Genomic DNA, 20,901 nt, shown 5'->3' on the forward strand with positions numbered 1-20,901 from the left:
CTTTTTTTAGAGCTGCTTATGCCCGAGAGGGAGGAAATGGAGCTACAAGTGTTTCCTTTCCATTTAAAACTGGCACTTTCTTGTAGTGGGGGAGGTAGCTGAGACTAGCAGCTTGCTCCCAGCAGCTTGAGATAACACTGAGTTTTCTTTGCTATAAGCCTCTCTTGAAGTCCTTGTGTTATAAATAATTTATAAATTTTATCACAACCTCCAAGAAGCAAGTTGGACCAATTTTCCTGATGCCAGATGGCTCAGCAGACTTTTCAGATGTTGCTACTCTGTTGTACATACCAGCTTCAGTTGCTCCACACCCCAAAAGTACATCCAGCTAGAAAGCGCATGAAAAGGTCATTATTTCATGGATTCCTCAGGCAAAACTTCCTCCATGAAGAAGGAGTTTGACCCTTCCCCAGACTGAGAAGAGGGAGTGTTCCTTCATTTTTGCCACGTAAGCACCTCTAAGTGGGGAGGAATAGGTACAGGTCTGGGCACCTCGCTACAGGTGGGTGTTCAGTTATATATATGATCCATAGATACATGATGCAAAATAAAAATAATGTTGGGTAGTTGTACAAATTTGATGGTAAACAATGACTCCTCAGGAAAATTGCCATGTATGCCATTTAAGCCAGAATTCTTTTGGGTGTAAGTGACAGACATATGTGAACTAGGTCAGAGAGAGAAGGGCATCTATTGGTTCATATAACCAGGAAGGATGAGGAACGGAGTGACTCAGAGGCCTGAAACCCCCAGTTCACTTTTCCTCTCTGCCTCTTGTTTCTGCTTTTCTCTTCAAGTGGAGGGCAAGGCAGGATTTGGGGCCCCACAGTTCAGTTTCACCAGCAAAGAGGAAAGAAAGAATGTAGCATGCTTGTGTACACACACACACACACACACACACTCCAATCATATTTGGAAGATTTAGACAGCATATTGGAGCAATGGGGTGCAAAGGAACTCTTCCCCCAAAGAAGAGGAAAAGCACACACATGGCTCTTGTGGGAATTGTGCTGAGCCAGAAATAGATTATTTTCTCTTGAGGCTCCATATTCTCCAGAATACATTAACGTCAGTTTGAGAAGCACAGACATATGTCATATGGTATCTCCAATGGCCTCAAATCTGAAGACCCATAAAGATTTCTATGGTGAAACACTCTTTGTTTTCTGGTGGGACATTTTGATGGATGGCAAAAGCATCAGGAATTTGTGGGAGAAAGAGTTTAAAAACCCTTTTTAGGAAAAAAAATTAAACACTGTTGGGTTTTGGGAAGAGAGAAAAGGATGAAAAGAGTAAAGTGAGAGAGAAATGTCGGCATGAACCTGGGCATCACATTAAAATATCCCCTATAGTGAAAAGACCAAGGAATCCCTAAAATTAGAAGATGTAACATTAAAGTTGAAATTTTTTGTGTTTCTTTGGTATAGATCCTATGACAATGAAAAATTAGGTGTTCTACAAAATACCATTTTCTTCCTGGGCACAAAACTAGACTACATTTCCCAGCCTCTTTTGCAGTTAGGTACAGTCATGTGACTAGTTCTAGCCAGTGGAATGTTGGCAGGAGTGATGCCGCCACCTCCAGGCCGGGCTTACACAACTACCACCTTATGCTCCACACTCTTCCCTCTCCTGCAGGCTGGCTGCAGAAGATCGGGTAGAGGGCTCCATGACCCCAGCAGATGTTAGAGCCACCAGATGAACGAAACCTCTGTGAAGGACTGTAAGGATCAGACCCCTTGCCATCTCCATGGGACTATGATATGAGTAAGAGACTATCCTTTCGCTATTGTTAAGTTTATGCAGTAGAGACTTGTTTGTTATAGCAGTTGACTTATCCTGACAAGTGCAGACTTCATCCCCTACCCCCTCAGATCTTCAAAATACATTCAAATGCCCTGTGAGAGTGAGAGTTCTGTGGCAGTCATAAAGGAGGCTGAGTTTCACATGAGGGTTAGCATGGCATGGAACAGAAACCGCATTTACAGGAAGCAGTATGATTATGGAATCATAATGGAAACCCATTGCAAAAGCAGGTGTTTGAGGCCAGAGGTGACGGTGAAAGCATAGACTCCCTGTGAATTTGCAGAAGTGCTGGAATGGGCTTTTAGTTCCCCAGAGCATGGAATGAGGCAGGCTTTAGGAAACTTACCAAGATCTGAAGGGAATAACTTGTGGATTATGTTGTTATTTTTTTGCGGTACAGGGTACTAGGAGTGAAAAAAGTTTTTGAATCACATGTCAAGGATGAAAACTGGGTGGATGGATGGAAACTGAATGGATGCTTCTGACCACAAAATCCTGAAATAATACTTAAATCACTTGGATGCTTACAGAATACTTTACCTAGTGAAATCCCTGATAGACAGCTGAGTGGGGTCTGTTTAACTGGCTGTGAAACAGCTCCCAGAATCTATACTTCCCTGGCTGTCCAGCCTAAATTAGAAACTCCCCATTTTTGTCTCGCATTGTATGCTGTGGTTTTCCCTTAAGACATTAATTGGGTATTTATTATGGCATTAACTTTTTCAGTGTGTCTCCCCTGCTAGACTCTAAGCTGCATGAGGACAAGAACTGTGTCTCTTTTGTCCCCCAATATATACCTGGTACCTGGCATAGAGCCTGGCAAACATTCATGAATATTTGTTGCAACAAAACAAAATCTGTACCTGTGAGATCCTCAGACAAGCAACCTGTTAGCCTCCAAGAATTCACCTTCTAACTTAGGTTGAAAATCAGATATTTTTTAGCTATTTGATAATTTGAAAATGTATTATTATCTTTATGTAAAGAAAAAATGGCATTTATCAAAGATGAATATGATAAGAGTTCTCATGTGAATTTTGTAACAGTGATAGCTGTGTAGGTTGTTATTATTATTATTGATAATATCTGCTTCTCCCTAGAAAATATGTGAATCCGTTTCCCATGGTTATTGTCTAGTCTGAGTTTCAAACTTAGAATGTCTCTTTCCCTTCAATCCTGGCAGCACATTATTAAGTAAATAGCCTTTCTGGCTGAACCTCAGCTGACCTGCCTACTGGAACCTTTCTTATCAGAGTTCCAGGAATGATCACTTTTGTTTTTTAAGAATAAGATACTGAAAGAGCATAGTGATATCCTTTTTTTTCCCCCCCTGATGGCTTTGTATAAGTCTGGCAGTTCTTCCTCAAGTAGTACAGCTTAAACTCATAATTGTGTTTTTCCTCATCATTTCCCACCTTCCCCTAGCCACTGGACTCCAATGTCCAAACTCCTACCTTCGTACCTTTGTAGAAGGTTTTAATCATTTTTGCGAAAGTTTATGTTCAATATACACTTACCCCTTTTCCTTTGTTTGCTTATAAGCTTTTGGGGCAGATTTCAGCAAATACCTACCAATTTTCTTTATTCCTTCATTCTGACATTAAGTCCCCAGGGTAATTATTGTTTTTTTAGAATAGGAGAAAACAATGAAGAAGAGTATCTTAGTTTCTGACACAAAGAAGAAGATGCAGATCTGTGGTTGGAATGCTTGGGATTTAATTCCGAGGTGACACTTGATCAAATGTTCAGCACAGTTAGCCCTCGGTAAGTAGTAGCTTCTTGTTAACTTGATGACTTTCCAGAGCCTAATAATAAGGAAGATTATAAAGACATTTCTAAGCTCAAAGGGAAAAAATGCCGTAACCTATAATCCGTATCACTGTGGGTCAGAGAAATGGGACATCTTGCTCTGGATCTACAGTCTAATAAACTTAAGCAAGCTCAGAATATCTTACTGAGTTGGTGAAGTTCACAGTGAAGCTGAACAGAAGTGAACTTTTGATGACTTTAAACATTGGTAGAGTCTCCAAATGTCATTTACTGCCAGTAGTGGCACTGTGCCATCCTGGAGCCCCCAGCAACATGTGGCAATTTTAATTCGTTAAAGCTAACTGAAATTTGGGGTGCTTTGTTGGTAATCATAAGAGCATGAGACTCTCTCTTGATGTCAGAGTCATGAGTTTGAGCCCCACATTGGGTATAGAAATAAATAAATAAACTTAAAAAAAAACCTAAATGAAACTTAAAATACAATTCCTTACATTTTAAGTACTTGGTAGCCATGTGTGCTATTGGCTTCCCTGTTGGATAGCACAGACCCAGAACATTCTCATCATCTCAGAAAGTTCTACTGGACAGTGATGCTGTCTAGGAACAAATAAGTTAGAAAATTGTGCTAATGCTTAAAGTACATAAACTTATATGTAGCTCACAGTATCAGTATTTTACAAATGTTTAATTAGTATGTACACTTTTGTTTTGTTTAGTGTGCACACTTTTCAGCCCTTGAAGAAAAATGTGTTGAACTGTCCCTGTGCTAGCCACTGAATATTTAAAGTGGGCTTTGTGGTTGAAAGACTATGGCTGGTTTCACTTGCTGGGGAATCAAGTGCAGAAAGATGAAAATCAAAAGATTAACTCTTATCTTCTTGCAAGTGATAAAAAGAACTAGTCATCCTAGTTAGGGTTTTTGAGGCTGAGTAGGTATTTAGGGTTTGGGAGCTAGTCACTACTACATGAGCAACATCGCTAGCAAATATTTACCTCACAGTGAACAAACTGGAGCCATTAACCACCCTTTCTCAGTGTTCTGTGCGTAGAAATGAATGAGGCTGATAAGTAAGTATTTGTTGAGCTCTTTTTGTGTGCCTAGCTATATGAAGATACTAAGAAATTTTTAAAACACTTGCAACTGTATGTCTTGCATGAATAGACTTTCATCCAAATTTCAATAATTAGAAAAATTGTGTTCAGCCTATTCTGCTCATTAAGATTTAAAATAACAGTAATAGCCCCTAACATTGTTCAGTACTCATTATGTGCACCATGGTCGGTACTTTACACACATCCATTTAACCCTGGAGACAACCCTGTAAGGTATTTTTATCCTTTAATAAATAAGGCAGCAGCATTCAGAGGCATTATCTTGTCTTCTGAGATCACACAGCTGGTCAGAGGCAAGTTGGCACTTGAGCCCAGATGTGTTCAACTCGGGAACCTGGTCCTTTAGCTGCTCCTGCATGTTATCCTTCCTATTTTTAAAGGCAGAAATGCTTCTAGCTAATTATCAGTTGATCAGAAAAGTAAACCAGCCCTTCCTTCCATGCAGTTTGCTCCTTGGGATTGCTTTATGTTACAGACTTACTATCTCAATTGAGCTTCTCAAAGGCTCATGTCCTCTGACCAAGCTGAGAATATACTCCCATATAGACTGTCTACTTTGGTGCATATACAATATATGTAGGAATAATGAAAACAGTGTTGCCAGACTTAGAAAGAAGAAAAGATTCCCAGTCACATTTGGCTTTCAGATAAACAACAAATAGTTTTTTAGGATAAATAAATCTCATGCGGTATTTGTGTTTTTTCCAGCAACCCTAATTAAAGATACATAGATAGATAGATAGATATAGACAGATAGATATAGACACAGAGAGAGATTCTACACTAAAGGAGTGAGTCACCCTATCATGTAATTTATAATAAATTTTAACAAGAACATGCCAAATTAAAGATGGCCACAAATGCTTTGCTTTTCCTCCCATTGAGAAGACCACTTTATTCCCCTCCTTTTGAATCTATGCTGGCCTCAGCGACTCCCTTGACAAATAAGAATGTGGCAAACGTTACATTCTGTGATTTCTGAAGCTAGGTCACAAGAAGCCTTGCAGCTGCCAGCTGGGTCCTTTTTTTTTTTTTTTGGTCACTGTTCCAAGATTTATTGTTTATGCACCACACCCAGTGCTCCATGCAATACTTGCCTTCCTTAGTACCCACCACCAGGCTCACTCATCCCCCTACCTGCCTCCCCTCCAAAACCCTCAGTTTGTTTCTCAGAGTCCACAATTTCTTATGGTTCTTTCCCCCCTCCAATTTACCCCAATTCACTTCTCCTCTCCATTTCCTAATGTCTCCCATGTTATTCCTTATGCTCCACAAGTAAGTGAAACCATATGATAATTGACTTTCTTTGCTTGACTTATTTCCCTCAGCAGAATCCCCTCCAGTCCCAACCATGTTGATACAAAAGTTGGGTATTCATCCCTTCTGGTGGCTGCATAATATTCCATTGTATATATGGACCATATCTTCTTTATCCATTCGTCTGTTGAAGAGCATCTTGATTCTTTCCACAGTTTGGCTATTGTGGCCATTGCTGCTATGAACATTGGGGTATATATGGCCCTTCTTTTCACCACATCTGTATCTTTGGGGTAAATACCCAGTAGTGCAGTTGTAGGGTTATAGGGTAACTCTATTTTTAATTTTTTGAGGAATCTCCACACTGTTCTTCAAAGCGGCTGCACCAACTTGCATTCCCACCAACAGTGTAAGAGGGTTCACCTTTCTCCATATACTCTCCAACACTTGTTGTTCACTGTCATGTTGATTGTGGCCATTGTAACTGGTGTGAGGTGGTATCTCAATGTGGTTTTTGATTTGAATCTTCCTAATGGCTAATGATGATGAACATTTTTTCATGTGTCTCTTAGCCATTTGTATGTCTTCTTTGGAGAAGTGTCTGTCATGTCTTTTGCCCATTTTTTGACATGATTATCTGTTTTTTGGGTGTTGAGTTTGAGGAGTTCTTTATAGATCTTGGATATCAGCCCTTTGTCTAGAGTGTTATTTGTGAATATCTTCTCCCATTCCATGGGTTGCCTCTTTGATTTGTTTGGCTGTTTTCTTTGCTGTTCAGAAGCTTTTGATCTTGATGAAGTCCCAAAAGTTTGCTTTTGTTTCCTTTGCCTTTGGAGACATATCTTGAAAGAAGTTGCTCTGGACAATGTCGAAGAGGTTACTGCCTATGTTCTCCTCTAGGATTTTGACAGATTCCTGCCTCACGTTGAGGTCTTTAACCTATTTCGAGCTTATCTTTCTGTATGTTGTGAGAGAATGGTCGAGTTTCTTCTTCTGTACATAGCTGTCCAATTTTCCCAGCACCATTTATTAAAAATACTGTCTTTTTTTCCACTGGATATTTTGCCTGATTTCAAGCTTTATTACAAAGCTATGATCACCAAGACAGCAGGGTACTGGCACAAAAACAGACACATAGACCAGTGGAACAGAGTAGAGAGCCCAGATATGGACCCTTGACTATATGGCCAAATAATCACCTGGGTTCCTTTGAATGCTCTGTCTAGAAACCCTGAGCCACCGAGTAAGAAATCCAACCATCCTGCACCTTCCATGCTAGAGAGGACACATGTGTATTCCCTGGCTGGCAGTCCCTGCTGAGCCCAGACTTCTAGTCAACCCTGTTAAGACACCAGACATGTAAGCAAAGGCATCCTAGGCCCTCTAGACCAGCTTACCCAAGAGGTGAATAGCACCAAGTGCCTCAGTTGATACCACATAAAGTAGAAAAAACAACTGGTCAAGTCCTGCCCAAATTCCTAGCCACAAAATCATGAACTATAGTAAAAGGGAATTGTTTTAAGCCACTAAATTTTGGGGTCCTTTGTGATATAGCAATAAGTAACCAGAACAGAAGAAAACAAAACTATTTTATTAGTTAATATTTTAATAATTAAGTGTACATAATGCTACGAGTAGGGTGTTCTCTCACATTAATAAGTGTGATCTCATTTAAATCAATGCCAAGACCATTCTTAATGGTGAAGCAAAAGAGATCTATCCATTACTATCATAAATGAAAGAATGATTACTCCCCAAATTACCATGTAGGTTTTCTAGAATTTTAGGCATATCTCAGTGAGAAGCAACACCAAAGTCATTTACTTGTTTGGGGTTCTGACTCCTCTGGTGGCCCAGCCTGACATCCTCTTCACTCACCTTTTGCCCCATCCACTGCTGAGCAGTCTGTTTGCAGGTGAAACCTGAGATCACCTGCTTCAGCTGCTCCTCACCACTCTAGCTCTTCTGCTCTGGACCTGTGCACACAGCACAATGCCTGCAGCAGGCTGCTTGGTCCCCAGGCTTGGTACTGAGGACATGAAGTCTTGGCCATGAGACCTATGCTGTGGCACAGGGCCTGTGCTCAGAATGCCCCAGGCTTGGTGTAGGCTCATGTATCACTACCTTGAATTTTTTAATACGTTTCCAACAAGGATTTGTAATTTTATTTGATCCTGGGCCTCACAAATTACGTATCTGGTCCTGCACCGTACACCCATGGAAAGTAATCCCTTGACTAGAGCTACAAATCAGATCTGGTGGGTAGACACCCCTTTCTCTGTCCCTTGAATGGACAGTTCTGAGATTTGTTCTCCATAGTTGCATAGAAGATGTCCATCACCATGATCCCTAGTCTTGAATGGTCCCCTACAGTGGCCACATGAGAACAGTCATTTGTATCGGTGGCATTCCTCCTTCCCTGGGATCATTTCCCAAAATGCATGCAAGCCGTGGGAGCAGACTCCATTTTCTAGGAAGAAATCACGTTGTTCATGTCCCTTCCATGCCACCATCCTAGATACCAGGGCTTCAAACAGAAGCACAAAATGTCCTGACATCTTAGAGTTTACATTCCAGGTGGCAAACACACAGAAGATAAGAAAAGGATAAACAAAATTAATGTAGATTGTTGTGCCATGAAGAGCACAAATAAGATGCTGTGGCTAGGGCAGGGTAGGGATTTACGTATTGGATATGAGGCCTGAATAATGAGGAAGTGAATACATGCCAAGGACTGGAGCAAGAAAGTTAGGCAAAAGGAGTAGAAAGTCCAAAGGACTTGAAGTGAAATGCTCGTGGTATGTTCTACGGACAGAAAAAAGGCAGAGTGATGGGAGCCCAGAGAGCAAAGGAAAGAGAGGTGGTACAAGATATTGGAGTTAGGAAGGGACCAAGCACATGGGACCATGTTAAGGAGTGTATGTTTTATTCTAAGGGGTACGGAGAGCCACTGAAAGGTTTTTAATAAAGGAGTGCATTCTGATTTTGGTTTTTTAACTATTAGCCTGTGAGGAGAATGGATTGGCAGGGAGCCATTTAGAAAGCTATTGTAGGAATCAAAGTGGGTGTTGCTGGTAGCTCCAAGGAAGGCGGGAGCAGGGAAGATGGAGGGGAGGGAGGAACTACATCAAGGAAGATGCGCTAAGGGCCCTAGCACATGATTCAGGATCCTACCTTTTGACCAAAGACCAATAAGTTCTTACAGGAACAAGAAGCATGTTAGCAACTTCTCTCCTCATTGCAGAGGCTTTGGCCACTGCCTTGTCCTCAGGGAGGGAGGAGGGAGAGAAGGAGCAGGACTCAGGCAGAGGGAAAGGGAACAAGGAAGGTTGCAGATTACTGACCACAGTCCATCTGGAACCACTCAGAACCAAAGAAACTGCTACCCAGAGGCCTTCTATGCTGTTCTCAGAAAAGCACCATCTCTCTCTGTGCTCCCCTCCCCTCCCCCACTCTGGTTATTGTCAGAGTGGAGGGAACAAGGAAGGACAGATTGCTTTAGACATTGTGTCTTACACATATTTTCAGCAAGTGACAATATCCATAAAATAGAAATAGGAGATAAGTTTATTTGAAAAAAATTAATATTATTTCCAGATGATCTGATTATATACCCAACTAACTCAAACAGAAACCATAAACCTTCTGCAATTCCTAAGAAACTTCTTCAGAGCTATCGAATACAAAGTATCCAGAAATCTGTCTATGCCCCATTTACCAGCAACAAGTTGGAGCATATGGAGGAAGAAACAAGTCCATTTATAATACAAAAATATTAAAAGCTATAGAAATAATCCTATCAAGAAACATATAGGCCTATGTGAAAACAATCACAAAAACAAAAACAGCAAACCTGTAAAATTTTTAAAATAAAATCGTAATCAATGAAGAAATATTCCATGTTCCTGAAACAGAAATTAAATGATAGGTTTAATAAAAATTTAATTAAAAGGGTTTTTATGTGTGGGGACATGATAACATGATATTAAACTAAAAGAATAAGCATTCAAAAACTTCTAAAAAAATGGAAAGAGAAGAGCTATCAGGTATTAAAAGCTAGAATAATTAAAACACTCAGGTTGATGCAAAAAATGTAATATTTAGTGAATCTCAAAACAGACCTTAGAACATGTAAAAACTCAGTTTATGAATGATAAATTATGTGTTATAAACCAATGTGGGAGGAGGGCTGGATTTCTAAACATAAAAGCAATAGAAGAAATGTCAGAGAAAAATATCGTATTTGACCACATGGAAGTTTAAGCATTTAGATCATGAAAAAAAGTCATAGACAAACATTAAAAGCCACTTACAAACAGGGAATAAGATTTGCAGTATAGATGACATGCACGAGGTTAATATCCTTAATACACAAAGGACTCTAACAAATCTCTAACAAGAAAACACAAACAAGTAGGAATAGACAATTCACATACACACATACAAATTGGCCAATAAGCATAAAGAACTTTATCATCATCGGTAATCAAAGAATATAATTTAATACAACAATGAAATAGTTTTTCACATATCAAATTGGAACATAATTTTTTAAAGATTTTTTAAAAATTTATTTGACAGAGAGGAAGATCACAAGTAGGCAGAGAGGCAGGCAGAGAGAGAGAAGGGGAAGCAGGCTCCCCGTTGAGCAGAGAGCCTGATGTGGGGCTCAATCCCAGGACCCTGAGATCATGACCTGAGCCAAAGGCAGAGGCTTAACCCACTGAACCACCCCAGTGCTCCAAAGTGGAAAATAATTTTATTTATGATAATAGACCAGCATTTATTGAGTACTTACTATATGACAGGCACTCCTGTGTTTACTTGTAATATATCATTTAATTCTACAAAATAAGTACTACTGCTATCCCCACTTACTGGAAGAAAAACCAAGTCACAGAGCAGCTAAGCAAGTTTTCTCAGTCCACACAGCTAGGAAGTGGTCCATTTGGGGTTCAGTTCTAAACAGTTTGATTTGGGAGCCTATATTCCAGTGAGAAACGATTAGGCAAAAATCACTCTTGAGTAGATGTGTGGAAGAGGCACTCTTGACACCACCAGTGGTGGAACGAACTGGTAACTCTTTGAAAAGTGATTTGACTCCAAATATCAAAAATCTTTAAAAGTTTTGTGGTCTTTGGTCCAGTAACTCCACTTCCATGATTCAATTCTAGGAATATTAGTGATAGAAATAGAGAATCATGTTAAGAATATTTGTTACAGAATTCTTCCCCCCGCCAAACCCTTTACTATGGATTTATAAAACTGAAAAATTGGAAGCAAACCCAAGTGTCCAAGAGCAGAAAATCATTTAAATAAGTGGCATGGAGCCCTGGGTGTTATACGCAAACAATGAATTGTGGAACACTACATCAAAAACTAATGATGTACTACTGTATGGTGACTAACATGACATAAGAAAAAATAATAGGTAAATAAATAAGGTAAGTAAGTAAATGGTAGTACATCCATAAAATATGGATAAATAAATAAGTGTGTGTGTATAATCTTTTAAAATTCCAAATGACATGGGAAAATGGAGTAAAATAGAATGTTAAATGAAAAAAGGTATAAAATATTGTATATATAGTATGGTCTGAGTATTCTAAATGTAGGACAGACTTGAGGAAACACATCAAGATGTTCACAGTGATTATCTCAGAGAGGCGAAATTATAGGTAAACTTGATTATCTCTTTATACTTTTCTGCACCTTATAAATTTTCCACAAGGATATCTGTAGAACTTTTTTTTGTAACCAGGAAAAAGCCAGTGGACAGTAAACGATGTTTTAACAAAATTATTTGGAAAATTATTTTGCGTACTTTTATTCCTTTCAGGAGATAAACTGGATACTGGTTGAGACCTTGTCTGGTCAAACCTAAGAGCATCAGCTGTTGCCCTTGATCGTTCCTGTCAAAGGCAGAGCTGCAGAAGGAAAAGGACCACAACTCCACTTCTGGAAGTTAAAGTGAGAGGGCCTGGAACTACTGGATTGCCCAAGCTTTGAACAAGGGATGCCCACACTTAGAGCCCTATTGAGACAAAACAAAATAGATTTATTTCCTAAGCGCAGCCAAGGTCCAAATAAGATAGATTCATACTCTAGCTGTTTTCTTTTTTACTCAAACTTCAGAGGAATTGAAGCCAGAAGACATGAATTCAACCCTTCTTTTATCAGCTGTATGACTTTGGGCCAAGCATTTCATTAGGCTCTCTGAATCTTAAAATTGTCACTTCTCAAACAGGAATAATAAAAGTGCATGGCCAGTCAACTCAAATGTTTTCCACTGTGGGGGAGTCATTTGAAATTGAAATTACCCAGATGAAGGGAGATTATAATATAATTAGACCTTTCTCTCTGTCTGGAAGGACTGTCATTGTGGATTAGATGGTCTCTTGTCATAGGAAACACAGAAACTATAGAGAACTACAGGTGTGCTAGATACCAACACCATGTCCTTAGACTGATCTTCTGAAGTCCCACCACCCCTTCTCCCAATCCCTTGGGCCCTCAGGCATGTGAGAGAATGTGAACACCGTTACTGAGCTACATACAGCTTGGCCACCTCTGCCTAGTTTCAAAGTGCTTCCTTCATGTGATCTGAATAGAGTTTTAATGCAAATAAGCATACTGTTTGAACCTCATTGGACTATGTTTGCTGTTAGTCACATGTTTGTCTCATTGGGGTGAATAATAGTTTGTAAATATCCAAAGCCTCACTCTTGAAATGTTGTTATGCCCTTTTTCTTTAGTTAATAAGTGTGAAGAGAAACTACTTACAAGGCAGCTGTGTATGTTTTTTAACCAAATGATTTTGCCCTATCAAGCCCAGATGGAGCAGGATCTAGGCTGCAACGGGCAAAGATTCTTCAAGCATTCTCCAAAGTTGTCCCAGCAAATTCAGGAGGCCTCTGCCAGTTAATACACAAATTGAGAAACTTAACCTAACAAATGAAAGGGTATTGCCTAAGATTTTAGGGAGACAAGGTCTAGGCAAAGAGTTATTTAAGTCTGTAGACCTCAGTTTCTCCAGCTATAAAATGAAAGCTAGATGACCCTTAGGGTAATTTCTTTCTTTCTTTCTTTCTTTTTTTAAGATTTTATTTATTTATTTGACAGAGGGAGTGAGAGAGAGAGAGAGCACAAGCAAGGGGAATGGGAGAGGGAAAGGCAGGCTCCCCACTGAGCAAGGAGCCTGATATGGGACTGGGTCCCAGGACCCCGAGATCATGACCTGAGACAAAGGCTCATGCTTAACTGACTGAGCCACCCAGGCACCCCCCTTTAGGGTAATTTCTAAAAACTATCAAGGTCCACTTATTTTCTGGCCCAAATTCCCACACTGAGTGTCTCTATCTAGTCAAGTACAATAAAATTCAATTTCTCCACTTTTCCCTGAGCTCTTTCAGGGAAAGGTGATCATCCTTGGGAGCTTAAGGGGATCCTTGCCCTAAGGATGTCTCTTTAAAGGTGCTCTAGCTTTTGTCTGCCTTCCTCCACACAGGTCAAGGAGTCTGCAGGTCAGAGGGTGCACCCACCAGGAGCCCACCCCATGCTCCCTATATTAGTCAGTTTGGACTGTCATAACAAAATATCACAGACTCAGGGGTGCTTAAATAACAGAAATTTAGTTTTCCACAGTTCTAGAGATGAGAAGTCTGAGATAAGTAGTGTCCCAGCATGGATAATTTCTGGTGAGAACTCTGTTTCTGGCTTACAGATGATTGCCTTCTGTCTATGTCTTCACATGGTCTTTCCTCTGTGCAGAGAGAGGGAGAAAACAAGCTCTGTTGTCTCATCTCAGAAGGACACTAATCCCCCAGGGCCCCAGCCCACTATCTTGTTCTACTGTACTTTCTTAGAGGCCCCACTTCTAAATAAGCCATAGTAGGAGTTAGAATTTAATCTATGAATTTGGGAGTTGGAGGCGTGGGACACAAATACTCAGTCTGTAATGCTCCGCCTCCTGAATGAGTTCCTGGTACCCAAGACAGTTGGAATGTTCTGCCCAAAGAGCTCAGGCCACATTGCAGAATATCTACCTGAGATTTTCTTGAGCCAGGTGGCACACTGCCATCATTGGGATGGGTATGGAGTGGGGGTTCTTGGGTTGACCTTGGACACTGAGGTAGAAAGAAGAAGGAGAAGAGGGGAGGAGGCTAGAGGCCAGGGCCTGGGGGCCAGGGGCTGGACACTGGCTTTCTCTGTGCCTCCAGGTTCTTGATTTTACCCATTTTAATGATATGGAGCTCTGAGAATTCTGGATTCCAACCTGAACTTCCAGGTTGTTGAGAAGGTATATTTATATACCTTATATATGAGGTATATATTTATATACCTCAACAATCAATAGGAGGATAGAAAATTTTTAACAGTTTTTAGCCTGATAACTTTTAAGTATTTAAAATATGGTAGGTAGGCTGCATAGTTTTTTTCTCCCAGTGCCCTACAGATGTGAGGGGCAGAGCTGATGGCAGGTTGTCCCACTTCCTTCTGGACTCCTTTTACAACTCCAGCTCTGATTAACTAGCCAGTGTTAATCAGGTAATGAAGTTAAGGAGAGTATTATTAGTCTGATTCTACTTGAGATCAGGTTCTTACCTCACTACTTGTTCTTACAGGAATCCTATGTCATGATACTTACATCATACTATTAACTAATAGTTAATCCAGGCTTGCCATGTGCCAATTACTGTTCTAAGCATTTTACGTCTTAGCATTAACTCATTTGATTCAGCAACCCGTAAAATAATATCATTACTATCTTTGTATCATACAGAAGGATGTAGAAACACAGAGAGATTAATAAACTTGTCTATGGATTTGAACCAGACAATTTGGCCTTAAAATCCTGCTCTTAACCATTATGCTATAGCTTCCTCAAATAAGAGCTAGTATTTATTGAATACTCCATGTATACCAAACCCTGTGCTATTGCTAATACTCTGAGGTCATTACTGTCATTTCCTCATTTTGCAAGTGGAGAAAGTACTTTAGGAAGGTGAAGAAATCCCTCCAGGTATACACCCCTAACAAGCTGTGTTGGTAGACTTGAACATGGGTAATCCGGTCCCAAGCACATACTTTTAAACAGACCCATTCTGCTTATTTGATGACCTTTCCTTGAAGAACTCAAAGGTAGTGAGGAAAGCCTGGACATATTATTGGGTCAAATGGTGACAGTTACCACAGAAGAAATTCATCTATGCTTAATGAAGAAATAGGCTGTTTTAAGTAATACAGCAATTTGAGGAAGTTAAATGGATTAAGATTGCAGGTCATGTTTCACATTGGGAAATACACTTGCATTTTTAGTTCCTGTGGCTTTGATATGAAATCTCAGAGTGAATCATTACCATCACATTCTGACTTTAAGCATCTCTTCAGTCGTAGTAAGAGTGATTTATTTCTCAGGAATTTATGACCTATTTGAAACAGGTAGGCTCTGAAGCAACTTAACCTTTGGGTCTCTGATATAATGGCTTCTTCCACAAGAAAGAATTTTGAATCTGCCTTTGAGTTTATCAACCAGGAGGCTTTTCTTATGATACCACAGTTTTCCTACTTTGGGACATTGCTCACATCTTCACTGATGTGATTGAAAGCTGGAAATAAGATGATATGGAGAATGTTCCAAAATACATATCATCCCTCCTCGGTAGACTCATATCTAAAGATTCTCTCAAAGCCACAAAGGTCATTGAGGGTCAAAATGGATGACAGCACCTCACTCTTCTGCCCCAGCTCTCATGACCACAGCAGTCTGGCATGACATCATTTATGTTATTGTTGTAATTGAGAACCCAGTGGATTCCCACAAGACTCCCATGAGACATCTTGGGTCAGGTGGCTTTGAGTGTTTTCCAGTCCCTTTGGCTAGTGTAGGGCCGTGTTTGTTGATCTTTATTGTCTTTGAAAACATTATTTGATTATGGGCAAGAGCCTGCCTAGAGTAGGTTAAAATATAAACTTATTGTCAATGCAAGAAGAGCGTTAGCTCAAGGTGAAAGGATGGCTGCCTGTATGATGTGATTTCCTGAGAAGGAGCCTATTTCACAAAACAAAAGTACAACCTCTTCCCTCACACGCAGAGTCCTTCCTGGTTAATGTCTGACATTTCTGTTGCCACACTTAACATCTTTAGCTAAATGGAGCCCTGTCTATACTCAGGTTTATACCTTTCTTTATCAGAAAGGACAGGTATCTAAACAGTTATGTTCAAGTTATAAGTTTAGAATGCTATAGGTTAAGTTAGGATTGCAAATTTTACTGTGCATCAGAATCACCTGGAGGGCTTTTAAAAACATCAATTCGTGGACTATAACCTTGAGAGCATGTCTAGAGTTAGGCCTGAGAATTTGAATCTCTAATAAGTTTCTAGGTGATACTGATATGCTGCTGGTGTGTGAAACACTTTAAGAAAGACTGGACTGATGGCTCTCATGCTTCCTTCTCCACATTAACACTCCTGGTGGAGGATGCTGTCTCCTAGATCACCAGGACAGTGGCTCTGGCTGCATATTAAATGTACATGGAGATTATTTGACCGTAGAGTTGAGGGTTCATATCTGGGCTCTCTACTCTGTTCCACTGGTCTATGTGTCTGTTTTTGTACCAGTACCATGCTGTCTTGGTGATCACAGCTTTGTAGTAAAGCTTGAAATCAAGCAACGTGATGCCCCCAGTTTTGTTTTTCTTTTTCAACATTTCCGTAGCAGTTTTGGGTCTCTTCTGGTTCCATACAAATTTTAAGATTGTTTGTTCCAGCTCTTTGAAAAATGTTGGTGGAATTTTGTCAGGATGGCATTGAAAGTATAGATGGCTCTAGGCAGTATAGACATTTTAACAATGTTTATTCTTCTGATCCATGAGCATGGAATGCGCTTCCATCTTTTTGTGTCTTCTTCGGTTTCTTTCATGAGTGTTCTGTAGTTCTTTGAGTACAGATCCTTTACCTCTTTGGTTAGGTTTGTTCCCAGGTATCTTATGGTCCTTGGCGCTATGGTAAATGGAATCGATTCTCTAATTTCCCTTTCCATTTTTTTTTATTGTTAATGTATAAAAAAGCAACTGATTTCTGTACATTGATTTTTGTATCCTGCCACATTTCTGAATTGCTGTATGAGTTTTAGTAGTTGGGGGGTGGAATCTTTTGGGTTTTCCATATAAAGTATCATGTCAGCTGCAAAGAGAGATAGTTTGACTTCTTCTTTGCCAATCTGAATATCTTTTATTTCTTTTTGGTGTCTGATTGCTGTTGCTAGGACTTCCAGTACTATACTGAACAACAGTGATGGGAGTGGACATCCTTGTCATGTTCCTGATCTCAAAGGAAAGACTGTCAGCTTTTCCCCATTGAGGATGATATTCGCTGTGGGTTTTTCATAGATTTATGAAGTTGAGGAATAAAATATACAGTGGAAAAAAGATAGTCTTTTCAATAAATGGTGCTGGGAAAATTGCACATCTATATGTAGAAGAATGAAACTCGACCATTCTGTTACCCCACACACAAAGATAAACTCGAAATGGATAAAAGACCTCATCGTGAGGCAGGAATCTGTCAAAATCCTAGAGGAGAACATAGGCAGTAACCTCTTCGACATTGGCCACAGCAACTTCTTTCAAGATATGTCTCCAAAGCAAAGGAAACAGAAGCGAAAATGAACTTCTGGGACTTCATCAAGATCAAAAGCTTCTGCACAGCAAAGGAAACAGCCAACAAAACAAAGAGGCAACCCATGGAGTGGAAGAAGATACAAATGACACTCTAGACCAAGGGCTGATATCCAGGATCTATAAAGAACTCCTTAAACTCAACACACACAAAACAGATAATCATGTCAAAAAATGGGCAAAAGATGTGGACACTTCTCCAAAGAAGACATATAAATGGCTAACAGACACATGAAAAAAATGTTCATCATCATTAGCCATTAGAAACATTCAAATCAAAACCACATTGAGATACCAACTTACACCAGTTAGAATGACCAAAATTAACAAGACAGTGAACAACAAGTGTTGGAGAGGATGTGGAGAAAGGGGAACCCTCTTATACTGTTGGTGGGAATGCAAGTTGCTGCAGCCACTTTGGAAAGCAGTGTGGAGATTCCTTAAGTTACCGTATGACCCTGCAATTGCAGTTTACCCTGTAAATACTAGATATTTATCCCAAAGATACAAATGTAGTGAAAAGAAGGGCTACCTGTACCCCAATGTTCATAGCAGCAATGGCCACAGTTGCCAAACTGTGGAAAGAATCAAGATGCCCTTCAACAGACAAATGGATAAAGAAGATATGGTCCATATAGACAATGTAGTATTATGCCTTTATCAGAAAGGATAAATACCCAACTTTTGTATCAACATGGATGGGACTGGAAGAGATTATGCTGAGTGAAATAAGTCAAGCAGAGAGAGTCAATTATCATATGGTTTCACTTACTTATGGAGCATAAGGAATAGCATGGAAGACAATGGGAGATTGAGAAGAGAAATGAGTTGGGAGAAATTGGAGGGGGAGACAAACCATGAGAGACTGTGGACTCTGAGAAACAAACTGAGGGTTTTGGAGGGAAGGTGGAGAGTGGGATGAGCCTGGTGGTGAGTATTATGGAGGGCACATGTTGCATGGAGCACTGGGTATGGTGCATAAACAATGAATTTTGGAACACTGAAAAAAATAAAAGAAAAAAAAGCATATGGAACTTTAAGGAAATACTTTAGTCAGGATTGTGTCTCAGACCAAAGAACCCAGAAACCTGGAGGTGGGACCCAGGCCTGGGTAATTTTTTTTTTTTAAAGATTTTATTTATTTGACAGACAGAGAGAGAGAGATCACAAGTAGGCAGAGAGAGAGGTGGAGGAGGAAGCAGGCTCCCTGCCAAGCAGAGAGCCCAATGTGGGACTCGATCCCAGGACCCTGAGATCATGACCCGAACTGAAGGCAGAGACTTAACCTACTGAACCACCCGCACCTGACCTGGGTAATTTTTTAAAAAATTCCACAGGTAATTTTATTTCATTATTTTTTTTAAAGATTTTATTTACTTATTAGAGAGAGAGAGAGCACTAGCAGTGGGGAGGGACAGAGGCAGTGGGAGAGGGATAAGCAGACACCCTGCTGAGCAGAGAGCCCAGTGGGTCTCCTTCCTAGGACACTGAGGTCATGAGCTGAGCCAAAGGCAGAAACTTAACCAACTGACCCACCCAGGTGCCCCTCTGTAGGTATTTTTAATGTGTAGCCGGGGTTAGGAATCTTTGCTCACATGAGATCCTTTGGTGAGGGCGGGTTTGGGGGGGGTTGAATGTAGGAGGCAGAAATTCGTGTTTTAACACCCTACCCAGACATATATTTGATACATTCTGATGCGGTAATACTCCTGCCCATCTTTTAACCAGGTTGAAAATCTCCAGATGAAAATGTCCCAAAAGTTAAGACCTGGACATGGCATTCCCAAAAGTGAAATGGTCAGGGACACATATCTAGATTTCTTTTGTGATTATAATTTTCTCCCCCCGCCCTCTACACCCATAATTGTACATATCCAGTTGCAAGTTGGGAGCTGCAGTAAGATAAAGGAGTTGAAATAAACATGGTTGATTCCTTCTGTGGCCTCTTCTCCTGCCCCCTTACTCCTCCTTCTTTTGTACTTGCTGGTACCTGGACCAGATGGAGAAACTCACTGGCAAAGACAGCCTCTAGCTCCCTGAGAACTTCTCATATCTGAGGCCTTTTGATGTCAATGACATGAACTCCAGAAACAGGTGAGGTCTGAGTGGGTATGATAGTAAAGGCCCCCTTGGGTCCCAGGGAGGCCTGGAGACAAAGGTGTGTGACCTCTTATAGTAACTGGATCAGAGATCAGATGTTGCTAGACAATGATGCTAAAACCCAAGGTTTCCATTCCGGTATTAACACTCCCTAAGTGACTAAGGGTAAGCCATCTGTCTTCTCAGAATTCCCCCACGTATATGGTTAGGAAACATGCTAATTTATCTACTAGAGAGATATTGTAAGATCAACCTACATGTTCTTACATAATCATAAAGCAAAAAAAGAAAAATGCTCATATTCTTTGGATTAGAATATTGGATCAGCCATATTCTTTGGATTAGAAATACTGCCATTTTTAACTTCATGATGTTTCTAGATGTCTAATTCCACCTTTGTAAACACCCAGGAATTCTAGAGTTCGTAATTCTGTAACTGTACTTGCAATACATGTACATATGATTCAGATTTCTGCATAACAAGCACTCCATAAATATTTATTGTCTAAATGGTGGGTGATTAATCAATTGATTAAATGAAGGCATTTTCAAAATCAGATGTACCACTAATAAATAAAATCACAAGCTGATTTTCTAAATGAGTAACTCAATGAATACTTCCTCAGCTGAATTAATTACCACAGTCTACAACAACTCTACATTAGAAATATTAAATATGTAAAATACATAATAAATTTCCAAGTTAATCAGTTTACCATTCATGCCTAGACTAAAATGGTCGTGGTCATACACCCAGAGTTGAGACCGCAGAAACTGAAAAAGCGACAGCTATGTTGGTGAGACCCAGTGATTCCTGCTGTGTTGTGACTGGAAGAAGGTAGTCCCAACACGCCCTTCCCTGCTCTACTTTTTCTTGTTTTTTTTTAATAGCATTTAATGCTTGCCAACATAGTATATAACTGATTTTATATTATATAAACCAACTAGTCCTTAGAGCTCACATTTGTATAGTGAAATTTCAGTTTTCTTTCATCTTCTACATTTTCCCATATGTTCTCATACTTGATAATAAGAGCCTTCTGAAGGGCCCAGAAAGAAGCTCATCTTAACAAAATGCAAATTTTAGGTGGCCTTAAGTTTAACTGGCATACAATGTGTTTCTGAAAAATCAAAACCAAAATTGTGTTATGTATGGTACATGAGGATATATGGAAT

At 39.9% G+C, this 20,901-nt stretch overlaps 1 long non-coding RNA gene across 1 annotated transcript; it reads left to right on the forward strand.

Moving 5' to 3' along the window:
* Positions 1 to 234: 234 nt before the first annotated feature.
* LOC309862291 lies at positions 235 to 19,189 on the forward strand. Its single transcript, XR_014310404.1, has 4 exons — positions 235 to 448; positions 1,639 to 1,767; positions 3,439 to 3,570; positions 17,214 to 19,189. It is a non-coding gene; the product is annotated as an uncharacterized lncRNA (long non-coding RNA).
* The last annotated feature ends 1,712 nt before the right edge of the window (positions 19,190 to 20,901 follow it).

This window comes from Mustela nivalis (assembly GCF_964662115.1).
Source record: "Mustela nivalis genome assembly, chromosome: 3".
Classification (NCBI taxonomy): domain Eukaryota; kingdom Metazoa; phylum Chordata; class Mammalia; order Carnivora; family Mustelidae; genus Mustela; species Mustela nivalis.